Source organism: Suncus etruscus, chromosome 3, assembly GCF_024139225.1.
Source record: "Suncus etruscus isolate mSunEtr1 chromosome 3, mSunEtr1.pri.cur, whole genome shotgun sequence".
Lineage (NCBI taxonomy): Eukaryota > Metazoa > Chordata > Mammalia > Eulipotyphla > Soricidae > Suncus > Suncus etruscus.
In genome coordinates, this window is record NC_064850.1 from 78,409,264 (window position 1) to 78,429,965 (window position 20,702).

At 34.2% G+C, this 20,702-nt stretch overlaps 1 protein-coding gene across 1 annotated transcript in view; it reads right to left on the reverse strand.

Annotated features, from left to right (window-relative positions):
• Nucleotides 1–20,702, reverse strand: part of PCSK5 (proprotein convertase subtilisin/kexin type 5) — a 321,133-nt gene that overhangs the window by 159,287 nt on the left and 141,144 nt on the right. The window lies entirely within an intron of this gene.

A 20,702-nucleotide genomic window follows, 5' to 3' on the forward strand; every position in this document is an offset into this window, starting at 1 on the left:
TAACTTAAATTTAAAGTTCCTTTTACAAGCTCATCTTTCTTACATATAATTAAATCAATTTTAATAGTAGTGTTCCTGGATCATACAGATCTACTTCAAATTTTTGCTTTGACTATTCTTTGGTTCTGGGCATACAGAGACATCATTTAAAAAGTTTCAATGAATGTTGTTATGTATTATATCAATTAATAAATCATATTTCCAAATAAAAATTAATATAAAAATTTTAAACTTCAAGTCTGAATTTTGTGAGAAACACACAGGTATTTATCCATTTATATAAATGTTCCATCTCTTGAAAAAATATATTTGAACTGTTATATAAATTTTTATATCAATTTTATTTATTGATATCATATAGATCTGCCCACTTATATTGCTGCTCTATTACTATTTAAATTTTAAATATTTCCAATTCAACACACCATATATAGCCTAAAGTAATAGATTACATTTAAATTGCTTATCTGCCTTTTTTGCTCCTTACAGACTATTTTTATAAGATGAGCTATCTTTGTCATCAGCTCAAAAGTTATTCCCTTTACTAAGTGTACCTTTCCTTATATTCAAGCTATTTCTGTAACTTTGCCAATATTAATTTTAAATTTACATCATATATATATATTTAATAGCTATCCTAGATATTTGTTCATAGGGATATTTTTTCCTGTTCTTCCCAAATGATACAAACTTTGGAACACTTAGATTTTGATTATTCACTTTATGGATAAAGAGTTTGTGATTACAGCTACACATTTGATTATGAACCCACAATAATCAATAACACATTTAATTAAGTGAAAAACCCATTTAAGGTAATAAGGTCATGTAAATAAATGTTTATAAATCCTGAATCCTTATAACCAGGGGTTTTGGAGTATAATGATTCAGGAATTTTAACCATTTATTTCCAAAGCTTTACTGTCTTATTTGGTTTATTCACTTTATTAAAGTTGCCATTGAATAATATGGATTAATGTGGTATGTTAATTGTACAGTATAACAAATAATAATGTATTGTAAATGTTATCATGTATTTATTTATTCACTTGTTTGTTTACTGATTTCTCAATTATTGTGATTGTTTTGGAATATATATATACATATATATTGAAATTTACCAGTGGCTGCTGCATTTTCCACCTCGACTTATACTTGAGCCCCTAGTTTTCCCAGTTTTTTAAGGGTAAACTTTGGGGGGAGGGTTGGCTTATACACAAGTACATATGTATGTCTTCTGTCGCTATGTAGCCCTTCCCTTTCCATAGTAAATTTATTGAATATGATGCCTCAGAGGTTCTCTTTTATTCACAATTATTTTCTAACCTCACTGAACCAAAGCCTTGCCTCTTGCCATTTTCTTCCTTTCTCAAATTTAGTTTAACATAACTGGAATTGGTTGTTCACCTTGGAAAATATCTAAGGTCTAGTGAATGAATGTCTATCTTGTTCATCAAATTTGAGTTTCTCTGAGAAGTCTCTTTACATGATTCCATTTACATTATTTTTACATTATTCCAACCAAGCACACACTAGTATTTTCCTAAGAATTTTAGATGCAGTGCCTTAGGAGATATTTAATTGAATATTCTGTAACATCATAAAAAAAACAGGAACATGATTCAGTATTCTTGAAATGCACCAAAACTCTTATATATTATATGCATCATTAATATAGAGCAAATGTTTCTCAGTAAAATATAGTAACTGTTTTCATATAAAAAAACATTTCATGTAAAGATTCCTGCATATTGACCAACATCATAATGTATATATCATTTTAGAAGTATGAAAAGTAAGTCATCAATCTATTGTTGACACCTGTATTTTAAATTTCTACTATGCTGCAAGTACACTATAATTCAGGGTTTAAACTACTAGATCAATTAGCAATGTTCACTTTCTTCAAACAACAATGACCCATCAAGACAAGTATATAATCAGTCATCTTTAAAAATGTTTTATCTTATTTGAATTTAGTGTTTCAACATGGAATTAAAATAAATCAGTAAAATTCTGGCAGATATCACAATAAACTGTGGAGGGATGTGAAGAAGATTCCAAGTTTTTTGTCTTTTTTTTTTTTTTTTGGTTTATGGGCCACACTCAGCAGCACTCAGGAGTTACTCCTGGCCCTGAGCTCAGAAATAGCTCCTGGAAGGATCAGGCTCAGGAACCATATGGGATGCCAGGAATTGAGCCCCGGTCCATACCAGGTCGAACCCATACGAGGCAAATGTCCTACCGCTGTGCTATCTCTCCAGCCCCAAGATTCCAAATTTTTATCCTTAAGAAAAAGTATACTCATGATGTCATAACTTATAAAAGTTAAAAAACATATAAATCTGTTTCAGATAAATATTTTTTCTTCATTGTAAAGAGTAAATGATATTGGGTATTTTAGAGTAAGTAAAAATGTTAGTCTAGAAAACATGTACAGAAAAAAATAGAATACTCCAATTTGCATATGCCTACATATGGAATTTCATAGCCTATTTCTACATAATAAACTTTGAAAACTCTTCATTTGTTTAGTTTTCTTGCTTTTTTATATTCAGCAAAGCAACACTGGTTTAAATTTGATGATCAAAATGTGTCTGAAATCTCCAAAATTTGTAAAATCTGTAAAAATCTATAAAATCTTCAGCAGCTTATATTCTTTTTTTATACATCAAAGGGATTTTAGCAGCAGATATAGCTGTTTCAACTAGTTAACTGATGCTTTTTAGAAATGTCTATAATAATATTCTAAGATTTTTATCAACAGGAAAACAGCAACTGGATGTGTTAGAAAATATACTCTCACTGCAATGCTCATTATATTTTAATATATTAATTCCTATTTTCATCATAACCTTTAATATTTTTGTTTACAGTGATCCGTGGAGAGATATTTTTATTTTGGACTTCTAATGCAGTACTCATTATGATGTTTAACCACTACTTTAAATTAATCTTTTTTTCATTTGATTATACCTGCTTGTATGATTTTAGATGTTTTTATACAAAGACCCTTGGATAATACCTTGTACTCTCACCACAGTCATTGAGTATGTTATTTATAATTCATTTCTGATTTTTGCTAGGTTTTTATTATAACAAGCGACTGTTTCCAATGTTTTCTAGAAAGGAACCTGTTTATTCAAAGCAGATGATACCATACTTCAAGGTGCAGACTCCTTCTACAGTGCTCATTAACTATTTTACTTAATATTTTAAACTTAAAATCATGAATGTTTTGGAAATATTTTGTGCTCAATCTAATCCTTGAAGCTCTTATTTTCAGCAAAGTTCCATTTCATCTACATCAACTACTTCTAGAAGCTGGAAAAGTTTTTCTCCAGACGTGACGGCTCTGTATTTAAAAGTGCTTGACCCATTTCACCAGGGCCAATTTTTCAGGCATAAACTTTGGATTGATCTTTTGTATGTTTACGTGTGTGTTGATTGTGAGTGTGGTGGCCACTTCTGTGTTAGTTTAATTCCAGTAGTGCTGAAAGTTTCCCTCAGTGCTGTCTGGTTTTGTTTGTAAGGCCTGTTGATGTGTTATCTCTACCTTTCATTCTATTTAAATCTCCCTTATTAACTTTTTCACCTAAGCTATTTAACTTCTTTTTTTATATTGCTGATAATTTTTCTGTGGCTTCAGAAGGTAACCTAATTATGTAAATTAAATGTAAATGATCTAAAATAATTAGCTATCATCTAAAATACAATAGGTAGAGACAAACTAAAAAAATTAAATGTGCTGCTTCTGTGATTCTCTTAAGGATATTTTAAGTGCTGCACTGGCAAGTAAAAATGTTTAATTACATAGTTTTAACAAACAACTCTTTTGTTTCTTAAAGATCATCTTCATGTAAATATCTTGGTAGTCTATTGCATTTTCTTACTTGGAAAGAAAAAAATTTTTCCTCACTTATTACACTTCCCATTCACAATAAACAAGTTAGAGGACTCAAGAAATTGTTCTGAGCTATATAATTGTGAAGATGGAAAATCTGATTGCATGGTACCCATGAACTCATTTTTGTGCAATATTAGATGAGGAACATAGGATATAAACTCAAGGGGTCTATTAAACTTTATAAATGATACTATTGCAGTCCTTTCTTTTGCTTTCTCCTCATCCCAGGCAACTCCTTGTTGAAAATTTTCTGCCTGTTATTCTGGGTGAAAATATTAGCTTATTTGAGTCTACCTGGAGAACTGACAACAGATGTGACTATGGTCTGCAATGAATCAGACATTAAAGGAAATACCAGAACCATTCTTCAGAGAATGGCCACTGATGGTTTCAAAGTCAGGGTTAAGAGTGTATATAATTACGCAAAAGATGGGGAGAGGGGACTTTCTATTTCATATATTTTCTTGGCACATTGTTTGCTGTTTCAGAACTGCATGCCTCTTTCATAGTTTCTGTTCAATTTGGACACCTAGCGTACCTATTCTCTAATATACTCTGAGATGTTCAATCTGAGTGGAATTAGAGTGACATGTTCCATGTATTCTTCAATGCATCACTTAGAAATTGTGTCTGACTGGTCATACTGTTCTTGATCATTCTGTTTATGTTTTCTTGACATTTTTTTTACCAAAAGCATTTAACCCTCAGTCTCAGAAACCCAGTGAAGAAAATTATATAGATATTGCTTATTTGTAACAAAGAAATAATTCTGATGTTGATTAGGAGGGATAGGTTGGTAGTCAGGTCTTCCGAAACTTTATATGCCACTGTTTAATTCAAGGTTTGCATAGCTCTACATTTTCATTCTTAAATTCCTGATTTCTTTGCTAGCTTTTTCTACATTTTTTTTTGAGGGAGATGCAATTTCATTACTTTTTTACTACTGATGACAGGATATTTACTCATCTGTTCTATAAACTCTCATACTAAAATCTGAGTTAGGAAAAAAAAATGGGGGGAATCTTACCAAAAAAAGTAAACTTTAGTAAGAATGGAGAACAGCTAAAAATAAATCTCCACCCCAAATTCAGCAAAAATTTTACTAAATTAAAAAGTCATATGGGTGGGGGGGTAAAGATTTTAAAGACCAAAGACCTGCAGGAGCTCACATGCAATTTTTTAGCAATTCATTTTTATAAATAATTATGATGACAGGTTCTGAAATAACTATAATTATACATCCCATGATATGTCAACAATAGTAAATATTCTTATTATTAAAAGTTGATTCAGGAGCACTTATTTAAAATAATTGCTATAAGCTAAATGGTTATATTTAATCAAAATTCATATATTGAAGCACTAAATCCAGTGTGATGGTTGGGAGTTAAGTACCTTGGGAGGTTAATGTGGATTGAGAACTCAGAATAAGTTTAATGCCTGTGGCACAATGTAGCTAAGCCTCTTTTCTGTCTCTATCTCCTCTCTCTTACCTTCCTTTTTACTAGTCCCCGTCTCTCATGAGCTTTAATTTTTTCCCCATTTTTATTTTTTGATGAAATTTATGGTGTTGTTGTTCAAAGATTACTTATGGCTCTCTATTCAGGGAATTGTATGAAATGTCAGGGGGCATGAATCCAGTCAGCTGTATGCAAGGCAAGTGCCCTACCAGCTGAAAGTACTATCCATTGTGCAACCCTGTTTATTTCATTTAAATATATGGTCACACATGGCAGCACTCAGTGATTACTCCTGGCTCTTTGCTCAGAAGTCACTCCTGGCGAGCTTGAGGGATCATATGGGATGCCAGGATTCAAACCAGGGTCTGTCCCGAGTTGGCCATGTGCAAGGCAATGCCCTATCGTTGTGATATCATTCTGGCCCTATATTTATTTTTAAGCCAGAAAAACTACCCCTACAAAACCAATATGCCAGTTTCTTGAACTTTCTGTATGTAATTTAAGCCTTCCAATCTATGGTTTTATGTCATAACTGACTATACAAGTACAATTTATAACAAATAGATAAAATCATATATAAAAATGCTTTAATAGCCTAATACTGAAAAAATCTTAGGAAAATTTTTTTTCCAATATTTTTGGGTAAAGTTTGGGCTAACTAAGCCCCAGAAATGCTCACAGTTACTCTCCTGGCTCAATGCTCAAAGATACCTCAGTTCGAAATATATGGGATGACGGGATAAAAGCCAGGCCATAGGCCATGTGCAAGGCGGATGCCCTACCTACTAGTACTCTCATTCTAGCCCTTAAGCAGGAATTCTAAACAATGACTATTCATCTTAAGAAACAGACATTGAAACTACTCCTTTTCATCTTCAGATATGTAAACAATAATTAAAAAACTTAATAAAAACATTTAGCAACTTTCCAAATTATAACAAGTAGGAAACAAGTAAGGAAAGAAAATAAAAAGCATATTTTGTAATATGAAGATGTAATTGCTTATCATTATAGTATCATTGGTAGACTCTAAAGCATTATAGACTCTGTTCTATTTCTGTTTTTGTGTCACACCCAACAGTGCCCAGGACTTACTTCTGGCTCTGTACACAGTGATCTATATTTCAGGCAGTATTGGGGATAAAATCCAGTTTAGCTGCATACAAAGCAAGCACCATATCCAAGTACAAGTTCTCTTGTTAAATTATTATATCTTAAATCATAATTATTTCAAATACTTAAGAAAACTTATCTACTCCATACAATTATTTGTGATACTGGTTATATTTCAAGGATAGTTTCAAAAAGAATATAAATATTGACAATAAAATAAAGTCCGGGTAATTCAGTAAACTACTTTCAAGGTGTTTTTTTTTTCTATATATCCTTTTCTGTCTTCCCTTGTTTTCTCTTAAAATTTTAACATTTTTCCCTCCTATTTCTATCAATCCAACCTAGAAAATCAGCTACTTGTTGTTAACTGAATTGCTTTTAAATTATGGTAGTTCATGTCTATAAGAATTATTGAGTAGGGCTGGAGCAGTGGCGCAAGTGGTAAGATGTCCACTGTGCCCGTGCTAGCCTTGGACAGACTGACCACAGTTCAATCCCCTGGCATCCCATATAGTCCCCCAAGCCAGGAGCGATTTCTTAGTGCATAGCCAGGAGTAACCCCTGAGCATCACTAGGTGTGGCTCAAAAACAAACCAAAAAAAAAAAAATTATTGAGTATTGACTTCCACATTCATTCTCTAAAAAGTTCTGCTTTTTCGCACAACTCAGATGTCACTTGAGGAGTGATGAGAGAGAAGGTGCAGGCAATGGTTCTGGAACACATGAGCAGTCCTGCTAAAGAAATGTAGCTGGGACTTTCCTATTGGTAGTATACTCAATGTCTGGCTACCACATGGCCTTATGAGTTCTATGAGTTTGACGAATAATATCTAAGACCACTAATGGAAGTGGTGTGAAATATATGCATATAATTATCAAGAACTAAGATACCTGCTAATGGAGGTTTGTGGAGGCATTATAGGAATTTCTGCACCAGAAATTCTGGCTTGAGGTTGTGTTTAGAAAAAAAAAATACTTAGTATGCAATCTTAGACAACTTTCTCCTCCTGTACTGATTTTCCTGTAATTTGGTATCATCATAATTAAAAGAAAATTTTGTAATTAGAACTCACTAAAGCATGAAATGTGCAGTATACACTGAGTGTATATAGTGAGAGACTGGGGAAAGATCTATAAAGATAATAAAAGAAATAATGAACTGTATCAAATTATATTTTTATTTTATGTAGCCTATTTCTTCCATACATTCTCCTCTTCAAATGTATTCTAAAAATATCTCATATAAATAATTTTAAGTAGCAAAACAAAGAGTTTAAAGATTAAAGTATACCTTAAACACATAGTATTTCAAATTTACCTATACTGGTATGTAGGTAATTCCTGTCTTATTAATATTATCATAATGGGGCCCAGAGAGATAGCACAGCAGCGTTTGCCTTGCAAGCAGCCGATCCAGAACCAAAGGTGGTTGGTTCGAATCCCGGTGTCCCAGATGGTCCCCCATGCCTGCCAGGAGCTATTTCTGAGCAGACAGCCAGGAGTAACCTCTGAGTACCACTGGGTGTGACCCAAAACCCCTTCCCAAAACATATATATATATATATATATATATATATATATATATATATATATATTATCATAATGATCCAGTTAACTATGTAATTAATAACTACACCTATAACTAACTACTAACTACTATTTTCATACTCTGGTTCATCAATGATTCTTCTGAATCACTCATTCAGCAAATATTTTTTAAAGCATCTACTACATGTTGAGTAATGTACTTGTCACTAAGGACTCAATAGTTTTAAAAAGAAATGGAATATAATGCATTTCAATGAATTTCATTGGTCTGGTAATCTAGACAAATTGCCAGTAATTCACATGTCTGTGTTCATTTAGTAGCTTAATGATCCTCCTATTTGCTATAGCTAAAATATTCAAGATATACAAGAGTGGTGAGTTTGGTTAAGGAATAACTACACAAACAACTATCATGACAATGGTACTAACTGAGAGAAGTAGAATGCCTGTCTTGAAAATGGGCAGGGGTTGGGGGAGGAAGGTGATGGGGGTATTGGTGGCAGGAATGCTGTACTGGTAAAGGGGGTTGTTCTCTTTATGACTGAAATACAACTACAAACATGTTTGTAACCATGGTGTTTAAATAAATATATTATTATAAAATGATATATCTTTTGATGTCGATGCACTGTACAATGTATAGGCTAAAATATTTGTTGTTTTGATCAAACATTTATTACAGAATTGCTAATGGATAAAGGTGATATTATAAATGCCTGGCTTCACATTGCTTGAGATTGCTTCCAGATCATGAACAAGCTGTCAAAGCATTTCTTAAGACTTGGCAGCAAGTACAGATTTAAAATAGATGGTTATTACACCCTCCTATTTGCTGGGAAACAGGTCAGCTGTGGCCATGAAGTTCTGACCCAGGACTCCTTTGGTGTTCCTTTTCACAGCAGTGGCTGAGAAACTAAGCGATGCTTGGTCTAGGGTCCCTCTGTGACCTGATAGACCATTCCAAAAGGAAAAAGAATTGTACATTCATTGAGCAGTTCTTTTCGACCCATACACTGCCAGCCCTTCTGTTTATTTAGGCTATTACTGCACCTTTCTTCCCAGATCATTTAGAGCCAGTTTCTCATGCATTGGAAGGTTGCTAACATTGTGGATGATAAAACCAATAACTAGTTAAAGCCTCCCTCAAAAACTATCGTTTCTCATAATCCTAAATTAATTTAACTTTTTGTATACATATTTCATTAAAACATAAGGAAAGAGTTTTCTTTATGATAGTTTGCAGTGCTTATGAGCAGAACTTGTCAAATATTTTCTGTCATGATCTGAATTATAAATATTTTAAGCTTTACTAGATCATATATAGTTTTTCATGTATTCATTTTTATTTTCAAGTCTTCAAAAAATAGAAATCATAAAATAATTATGTGTTAGAAAGCCACTGGACAGTTTTAATCTGTCATATGCAGTAATCTCTGTTCTGTTAGGCATAAAGATTATAGATTTATATCTTTTTGGCAAACAAAAGCATATTTTTCACTTTTTCAACTTCCATTTTCTATGATTTAGTAGTGAATGCTGTTTTGTTTAATCAACTGAATATAACACATATGTACATGACATATACACATAGATGAAATATTTCTCATATAAAAATGCTTAATATAATTTTCAAATTAGACATAAAATTAGTGGAAGCAACAAGGATCACTTAGTTAATATTTAACAGGTAGCATCACTTAGGTTTTTTCTATTAGATCTCTACAATATTCATGTCCTGCATATACTTTTATCACCATTCTAGAAGTAATGATTCTGAGGGGTAAGCAATTCTTATGAGCTAAGTAAATTTGCCAAGAAAAAAAAATCATTTCTTTATCTAAAGAACTTGAACCCCAAGACTGATAATGAAGTATACCAAATAAAGTGCTATTCTTGCATGTAGCCAATCCTGGTTCTACTATAGCACCAATAGTGTAATATAATACAAGTATTGTCTGAGCATAGAGCCATAAATAGGCAATGAGTACAGCCAATGTTGCCCCCCCCCAGTTTTTTTTTTTAATTTTATTGTGGTAAAAGAGAATTACAATTATTTCACAGAAATATATAAGGTACATAGTGACAATGAATGAGGTGCATTCCCACCACTAGTGTTGTTTTCCTTCCACCCCTGTTTCCAGCATGCATACCATATCTCCCTCCTTTTACTCCAAACCCCCCAAATTTTAAAACAAAACAGAAACAAAACAAAGACAAGCAAAAAAAAAAAGTGAGCCCAGATCTCCTCACAAGCCTAATGTCTCCATATCAAAACTAAATGATTTTATGAAAGAACATAAGGTTCTATAAAATAATAAATCATACATATGTACAACAATATACATATGTAGTAGCTATAGTTATGTTTTGTATACTGCATATATTACTACATATCATATAATAGTTATATATAATATTAAACTAGAATAGACATGAGACCTTTTCAAACACAGTTCAGAAATAATGCCTTTAAAATTATTTAATTCTTATTACCAGAAATCATAATTATTAAGTTTTGTAATGAAGCAAGTAAAAAAAGATATACACAAATGGTCCTATTACTGACATTACTGTCAAATCAAGAATCCTTTTCATTCAGTGCCAGAATTCTGCATAAATATAAAATGCAAACAAACAATATAAACAAAGAACTTCCAAAAGATGCAGAATTTCGTGTAATCAATAAAATAATATTTGAGAATAACCAATAACACTGAAATGTAGTGATAAAAATAATTCGGAAGACTTAGTAGAAATGAGCAAAAACAATCCATGAGAAAACAGTACATTAAATTTAAATGAGAAAAAATTTTAATATAACTATCCCAGATGGGCCCTGAGAAAACTGATAAATATTTTTATAACTGAGTGTTTTTATGACTCTATTAAAATTCAAATTTCAAAATATTACAGAAAAAAACTTTAAATATGACTCATTTTTGTTTGACTTGGGAATGGCTATAGCTGCTTAATAATAAATTGCATGGATTTGATTTTATTTCTAAATTGATTAAAATAAAATATCATCTGAGTCATTCATTACAAGTCTGTGGCCCCAACTTAAATGGGTTCATTTTAAGTTTTTTCTCTCCATAGGGCCCATTTATGACAACAGTGATTCCCTCCTGTACTGTCCCTCCAAACTAGGAAAGACAAAGAGTAACTTGCTACACTCTCTTGAGAGCTCAGAAGGAATCCCAGGAGGAAAGTCACTGTGATGTCTGGCAGTGGCTTGCCACATTGACCTTTAATGTATATTTCAGGAAAGTCCTTTTCCTCATTCTAAAAGATCCTTTCTCCAATCATTGGGATGTAAGGCTATTTATACCACAGAGTCATGGAAGTCACATTCCCCACAGGAATGAAATGTGAGAATCGAAAATGGCAGGCCCTTAATTGCATGCACAGCATCAGTAAGATTTCCCTTTAAGCATTATTCAGTTTCCTAACTTTTGGATAAAGATCTTTTTTCCTTAGTTGACACATTACTTGCTTTGGTGATGTGTGAGACCTCACCTCGAGACATGGTGAGAAGCCATAATGTCTGGTTTTCTTATTTTTTGTAATTTGGGCTACACCTGGCGGTGGTCAGGGGTTACTCCTGGCTTTGTGCTCGAAAGTTACTCCTGGCAGGCTCCAGAGACCATATGGGATATTCGAGATTGAACCAGGATCAGCCACGTGCAAGGCAAACATCCTACCCACTGTGCTATCACTCCTTCCCTGGTTTTCTTTATTAAAATTAGATACTGAAAAGAGAAAATCCTTTTCACATCCTAGAGGGAAATGAGCTCAGAGAACTATGCTGCAAAATAGTAAAGAACTAAAATTACAGGCTTTTCTGATCTCATATCTTATAGATCTTTAAGTAGAGAAAAGTGCTATGACTTAACACCATTAGTTTTGTTTTAGCCTTCATATCGATTATATTTTGGGACTCCAAAAAAGACAGCAAAAAATAAATGTCATGCTTACCTAAACCTTGGTTATCTCTTTTGAAATAATTCCAAATGTGGCAATCTCAGAAATGGAAATCTTACAACAAAACTAATGTTTTCAAATGAGTGAGAATTTTCAACAAGCCACGATCTCTTTGTCTATATATTATTCTTTCCCTTTGGGTTTTGGATCATTGAAATCAACAAATGTTTTCTTGCAACACTGGGCTGTCAACTTCACATTCAGTGCCCACTGCTGGGATAGCAGGTGAATAGCCCACCTATAGCAGGAAGACAATTAAGGACCACTTAAATTGGCAGCAGGGTAAGGGACTTCATAAAGGTGAAAAGGAGATTTAAATTGGTTACTTAGAAGAGGGGCTGTTGAACACTGCATGTGTCCAATGACCATTAGTCAATAGCTGAGACACAATCATAAAATTGTGTCCCTTTTAAAGGGAGGAAAAGTGAAATGATTTGGCAACATTTCCTTTTCCTCTCCCTCTTCCACTTTAAAATGGAAGAATTCTGGATGCTTGCTGTTAACCAAATGGCATTTACAGCTCTCAGTTGGCATGGGGCAGCTGAGAATCTAAAAGGAGGAATGATTATTCCATTTCCATTTCCATGGAAACCAGTCACTAACTGGTGAAAACAAGGTAGATCACATTTTTGAACAAGGATGTTAAAATAATCAGTGTTTTAAAACTTTTCTTTTGCATCAGGATTAGACCGCAGTGTAATCTTAGCAACAAAGAGATGTCTGCTTGGATAAGCAACCCATCACTGATTTATGTTGCAACTTACAATCTTATAGTGAACAATCACAATAATTATTATACTTTCGGGGGGAGGAGGGCTTAGGGCCAGTCTTTGAAGGCTGAATTACTACAAGCCAGATAAATAAATTCTGCAACAAAATGTGAAAATAGACTGAGTTTTTCTGAGTTTTTTTGTCTAGAAAACCTTGGCATGAACAGGTTATCTTGTGTTTACTGTTTAAGTTCAAGAAACTCAATAGAATAAGACCAGTTATTTTAGTTAAAATATTTAGTTAAATGGATCGTTCCATTTTATTCAACTGTACTATAAATATTGAACTTTGAGATATAATGGAAATAACCAATTATTACCAGTGGAGATGTTCTCTGAGGCATCTCCATACACACAGTCATCCATGATTATTTAAAATTTATCCGCTTCCCTACCCCTCTAGTCTAATTCCAGATACTCTTCCCAGTTTTCATATTTAGATTAAATATTCTAAGGTGGAAATAATTTTCTCAAGAGAAATAAAAGAATGGAAATAAAAGGATGAAAAGTATCAATCAAAAGGCTCCCAGTAACAAGACCTCACAGTAGGCATATATCATGAGTAGTACATAGGTCCAGCATAATACTCTGAACATTCAGAGGCTTTCTATGAGATTTTCACAAAAAACTGCAAGCAGTTTTAATTTTACACACACACACACACACACACACACACACACACACACACACACACACACACACACATCAGTGATATATGTGGCCATTAACATTAAAAATCTGTTCATTACTCTTCTCATCATTTTAGCTTTTTAACTATTGAGGTTTCTAGTATCTTGCTCAGACAACATTCCCTTTCTCTACCTAGAGACCCATAAAAACATCATTCTGTCTATTTACCATCTCAAGACCCTCAATCTCTTCATATTAATAAAAGACAAGTATATGGAAAAGTCTGGCCTCAACAGTGCTTGATTTTTTTTAGTATACACAGTACATTAGTGGCAATTATATCTAATTTTTAAGCTAAATTCTTAATTTGAAGTTGTTCTTTATGTTTGTCCCATTGTTTCTGTTTCCTGCCCCCCCTCCCCCAACTAATGCTACTAAAGAGGCTGGGCTTAAATTTATCAAGATCAACATTATAGTAAATAAATCAGAATAAATGGACCAGAATCTAGTGGGTAGGAGACTTGCCTTGCATTCAAACAACCAATTTAATTTCTTTTTCTTTTTTTTCTGAGAATGGGGGAAATGGGTCACACCCGATGACGCTCAGGGGTTACTCCTATCTATGTGCTCAGAAATAAATCACTCCTGGCTTGGGGATATGGGGTGCCTGGTGATTGAACTGCAGTCTGTCCTGGGTCAGGTGTCTGCAAGGCAAACACCCTACCACTGAGCAACCACTCCAGCCCCGCAACCAACCAATTTTAAATCTCCAAAAGACTTTGGTCCACAAAGCCTGACCTGTCAGTCATCATACATGAATGAAAACCAGAAACAAGCCCTAAGCAGCACTGTGTGTGGCCCCCCCAAAATAATAAAAAAAAAAAATTAAAGAATACAATAGGAATAAAATCTGTATATCTGTATGTTATGGGAGACTACATTTCATTAGATTTTAAATTTCTTAGGAAATTATTAACCAGAAATTATAGATATATGGGTCTTTTTCAAAATCTTTTTTCCCATCCCCCCTTTTCACCTTTACATCCTACAAGTACTTGCTAAAAATATGTATATAAGCTTATATGCGACTTGATTTACATCCTAATTCAAGAATGAAGTATATACATATCACCTGAAAAATATATTAAAACCTTCTAAATCAGAGGCTAATTTATTATTTTATGTCTGAAGACTAACAATAAGAATCAGTGAATATTAAAAGGTACAATCCCTAAGAAAGAAAAAATAAAGGTACAATTCCAGGTAACTTTTAGTATTTTCTTTCTTGACAAATTATGCTAATTGTACAGCTTACTATTCCACTTAGTATAAAGAGAACTTTCTTTTGGCTGCTACTAAAACTGATATTTATAATCATTTACGAAAAACAGTAATGAGCACAGAAATGGCAGGTAGAGAGATTCAGAATATTCAAATAAATTGAATTTAATTTAAAACTTATTTTGGGGGGCCCAGAGAGCTAGCATGTGCTTGCCTGGCATGCAGAAGGATGGTGGTTTGAATCCTGGCATCACACATGGTCCCCCGAGCCTGCCAGGAGCGATTTCTGAGTGTAGAGCCAGGAGTAACCCCCTGAGCGCTGCCAGGTGTGACCCAAAAACCAAAAAAAAAAATTATTTTTGATATCTCTTTTAGATTCTTCAATCACATCATTTGTATTTTGTTGCTTCTATCATGCACTGGTTGTCCTAAGTAAAACGGAAATAATAATCTTGCTCTGGAACAAGGACAAAATTATACTTGCCCAGATTAAATCAGTAAAAAATAACTGCAGATTTCAATACGTAATTTAATAATCTCAGGACAGAATAGGAAAATAATATAATCTCACTTGAGTGCTTACTATATACTACTACTACTCTTATGTGCTGCTTTATGACAGCTGTAAAAAATACATAGTTAAAATCACAACATACTGTTGGATGAACTAAGTGTTGCACTAAAACATGGGGGACATATCTTTCTAGACCTGTGTGTATCTGATTATAAAGGGTTTGAAAACATAGATAAAATATATTCAGATTTAAATATTTTTACTAAATAAAAAGCTCCCGCAAGGAGAAAAATTTCTCTTTTCTATTTACCTTTTATTTCAGAGCTCCTAGGGAGCTCATGAAAGACAAAGACATTGCCACTTATCTCATATGTCCTCATAGTTAATGTCCCCAAACACCAGTCCAAACCCAGCCCAAATAGCATTGTTGGTGGCAGTCTTCTGAGATGAGTTCATTCCTCTTGTCTGTGGCTATGCTTTACAATGGCTTGTTCTACTGTCTATAATAGGAAATTTTTGTTTGAATAAAACTTTAAATTAGATGGACATGGTAGCCATTAGCTGAGGGACATGTCCCAAGGATGATCTAGCATGTGGGTTGGCTTGGTGCTAGAGACCACCAGGGAAGCTCAAGAGGCATGTGCTGCTTGGGATGGAACATGGGCCCCTTGCATGTGATCTATACACTCTATTTCTTTGAGTTATCTTTTTAGGTCCTTAAAGGAAGTTTTAAAGGGATTAGTTTGGCTGAGGAAGAGGGATAGAAAAGCCCAGTGTGAGATGCAGAAACACACTCTAGGGTTCCATAAAAAACTATCCTGTAAGTGATGGGTCAAGCACTAAATTTCTAAGTATCACATTAATATTAGCAAATCAAAGACATGACATACCTAGGAAGTATTCAAAAAGTCATCTCTGAGTGGTATTATATATAAAATCACCCTACACACCATGTCTCCAAGCCCAGGTAAACAAGTCTGAATACCCCATGAAAAAGTATCCTGTAAGTGATGGGTCAAGCACTAAATTTCTAAGTATCACATTAATATTAGCAAATCAAAGACATTACATACCTAGGAGGTATTCAAAAAGTCATCTCTGAGTGGTATTATATATAAAATCACCCTACACACCATATCTCCAAGCCCAGGTAAACAAGTCTGAATCAGGGTCACGCATAAAATAATCCAAACCAGGCTAAGAGCGAAACACATGTAGTCTGGCAGTCTTCTAGCTCATGGAGAGCAAGCTGCTTGCCAGAACTGCTGTTTTATTGAGTACAGAGACTACCCCTGGTTGGGGCAGTAAGGACAGATAGCTCAGGCTATCCTGAGCCAGTCCCACCCAGGTTTACAAGTAAGAGAATCTCTGTTTGGGGTAAATCCAAGTTGTAAACAAACATACAAAGGAACCAGGGATATTCTTTGTTTTAGGTAAAGTGAAACATAACAATTATATCCCTCTCCAAAACTCTCAAATACAGAAATTTCTTTTACAAATTAAAAAGTATCTATTGGTTAAGAACACAATATAAAAAAAACAGCAAGTCATATCAATACTCTAAATCAGGGTACATTATTATTTGAGAAAAAATGCATATGTTCTAGAAGTCAGGTTTTCCATCTTGGGCTATGTAAAATTGTCTGCAATTTTATTTTTTTCTTTTAAAAAGTGGGGGTACCATTCATGCTATTTAAATTAGGTTCCTATTTTTCCCCCTTTTTATTGGTTTTGGGCCATATCTGGCAGCACACAGGGGTTACTCCTGGCTCTGCACTCAGAAATCACTCCTAGCTGGCTCAGGGGACCACATGGAAAGCCAGGAATGGAACCTGGGTCTGTCCTGGGTTGGTCACATGCAAAGCAAATGGCCTACCACTGTGCTATTGCTCCGGCCCCCTAAATTTAGTTCTTTAAATGACAAAACTACATGGACAAATAGTTTATTAAAAGAATATTGGGTAATGAAAAAAGTTGAGAAACAACATACATGGTTAAAAGGGTCAAGAAAAACAAAGATTTTAAGCAAAGGAATGGAGAGAACACAAGCGAGTGAGTTGCTTGTGAAACATAAGAAGTTTCTGACTTGTAGGATCCTGCTCAGCACAATGCCCTCCAACTTCCACTTATACTAATCAAGTGAGAATTTATTTAAATATCTAAAATATTTTTAGAAGACTGGGACAATAGCACAGCGCTTGCCTCACACACAGCGGAATCAGGTTTCAGTTCCCAAAATTCCATAATGGTCCCCCAGGCCTGCCAAAGTGATTTCTGAGTGCAGAGCCAAGTATAACCCGAGGGCCATTGGGTGTGGCCCATAAGCCTAATACACACACACACACACACACACACACACACACACACACACACACACACACACACACACACATATATACACACACATATATATATAAGAAATGTATTTAAATGCTTTTATTCAGAAATGTTTTGTGTACTGTTTTGTGAACATACACCTCAGCACTGCCAGAAGTGATCTCGAAGTAGTCAAGCACTAAGCAGTATCATGTGTGGCTCCAAAACAAAAAAGAAAAAAAGAAAAAAAAAAATAAGCACGACAAAAATGAAGAAATTGTATTTGTTTCCCCTGAGATTAATTAAAGGTGGTTAGTGCCCCTAATTGAATTAGTTTTAAATAGGGATTCAAATAGAAACTTACAGAAAATCAAAACAACTGAATAACAAATAATGAAATCAAATGATAAAAAAAGTAAAAAGTTCATAAATCTTTCTTTTAATTTTTTTATTTAAACAAATTTATTACATACATGATTGTGTTTGGGTTTCAGTCATGTAAAGAACACCACCCATCACCACTGCAACATTCCTATCACCAATGTCCCAAATCTCCCTCCTCCCCACCCAACCATAAATCTAATAAAATACAAAATAATGGCATGTCCAACTGTCTTCTCATACTTTTATTTGGTCTACAAACATTTTAACAAATGTGAAAGAATTTTTCTATAAGTGTAACAGTTAAGTAAAAAAAAAAATTTTCAGTTAAGAGTGGTGTTTGCAACTCTATGCTCAGACCACTCCTGAAGTGCTTGAGGACCATATCCACGTGGTGCTAGTGATTAAAATGAGTCAGCCACATACAAAGCGAGTGCCTTAAACCGTGTATTATTTTTCTGGTCAGTGTGGTGGATCTTGACCCGAGACTTCCATGTTGTGCAATACTGTTGCCTCATGGTTTTTCCAATAGTAGTATTCTCCATGGAAGACTGAATAATTTGATATAGTTTAACCTTAAAGAAGAATTAAGCTACAGTTGCTGTAAAAGAAACTCTTTGGACACAAGAAATGCCTCTGCTGCCCAAGAATAGAGCTTCCAAATACGGGCAAGAAAACAATTTCATTTATTGCCACACGGTGTAGTACATGCCTCATGCAAGGATGGAAAAACTTCCTGAGAAGCATACAATGAGGTGTCTGAACATCAGAGTGTATTACTGCATACATAAGTGGGCTACCATCACATATGTGATTCATCAGACTTGACAGTTCTGTGGTACATGTCAATACAAATTGGGAAGCAGACATAAGTAGGGACATTCGCAAATGCAGTTCAAGCAAAATGTATTATAAGAAGCTGTCTTACTACAAGGCCTGGGCAAAACTACCAAAGATTTATAGTAGTACCAACAAGAACAAGAATATACTCTGAAAGGATTGGCTTTTGCTTTTCCTCAGGACTCCATTTGGTTTTCTCCAAATTGCAATTCTTGGATCTCCAAACATTTCTCTGCCTCACTCAGCTGATTTATTTTTCAGTTAACAAAGCTGAGATAAGGTGCCAAGATGGAGCAAAAGTCACATATGTGATACTCTCTTGTCATGACATTATGTTGGAGTTGTGAGAAGATCAAGGTGTCAGGTGGCGGCAAAGGGGGCAAGTGACAACTTGGAAAAGGGAGAAATGAGGGCTGAGAAAAAAATGACTATTTACTGGACAGATGTGGAGGGCTGGAACTGTGGAGGACAAACCCTAGAAGACGTAACAACAAACAAGAACAAAAAAGGTCACACCAAATCCTTAGCTGCCCAGATGTCACTACAAGGTATTTTATCTGCAATTCATAGAGATGTGAGTGCATTTACTAACAAATGTAAATGATATGCATTTGAGGGAGGGAGATCTATAATTGGGAAGAGGTTAACACCTCTAACAAAGGTCAATCTTTCTGAAATTCATAGGACAGTTGATTGTGATGAGAATTCCTGGTGAGGAACAAGGAATTCACAAGAATATGTTGAGAAATCACAAGTGATCTTCCATACTTCTCAATGCCTTTGGCTATTTTACATGGGTCAGGGGTCAGAAAATTGCCCAATAGACTACATCCTTAAGATTTCCTGTTTCTCAGAGAACAGGTTCTTACAACTCATAGATATTCCATATCATCACTCTTTTCTGCTACCAAGAATCTTTCCTGGGTACTCTCAAGAGTTGCCATTTAGGTACAAAAGCAATGGCAAAGTAATATGTGATCCCAAACTGAAAACATTCACAATATTACAGGGATTCTTGCAAACTATCTCTAAAACAAGTTCAATGTTCCAAGGTAGAGATTAGACACTGCATCATTTAAAAAAGAACTTTTTTCTTTTCCTTACTAAAAATTCTATCTCCCCTTACAGAAGATTGTATTTTCTCTGGAGGCCTGAAGAAATTATGAGTTTGTTTTTTAAATAAGAAAATAAAATTGAAGCAAATATCAATTATTCATGTCAATACTATACTGGGTTAGCATAAATTATTCTCCTACTTCATTTTAACTTATAGCATTAATCAGATCCTTCATCAAAACTGTTGTTGAAAGTCCCATGAGACCAAATCCCAAAATCCTCCAGGCAGACACACTAGAACTGACAAAGAGAAGAATGGGACTAAAGTTAGCATTGGTAAAAACTATAGAATAACTGATATTTTGTTTCATATAAAATGAATATTTTGATCATTATTTTCTGTACTTATTCAGATTAGTTGAAACAATTCCTCAGAATCTAGTCATTTTCTTCCTTTTGAAGTATCTGAACATTTCCTCCTTTTCTCTACAAAATGTACCAAGCTAAAGAACCCATACACATATGTCAGACAACCGCCAGTAAGAAAGTATTGGGTTTTTGATACTAGGAATGTGAAAAGAATTAATTCAAAGGACTTATAAAAAGACAGGCAAAATTTGAGGGTAGGCAATGGTAGCAGTGTGAGTCCCACATCAGTAACCCAAGGAAGCTCTCTGTTCTCCGGAGCTTTGGGAGGCACAAAAGGCAGTGAAAGTTCTTGAACGCTCTTTAATAATACAAATATACTTACTAGCATTCAACTCTGAAGGTTTTCAGATGCTAAATGGAACTATTTCCAAAACAAGTTAAACTATACAAGGTGGCGATTAGATAGTGTTATCATTTACTAGTTCTAATTTCTGTACTAGTTCTAATTTGTGCCAGAGGCTGCAGCTTTGGCAAAA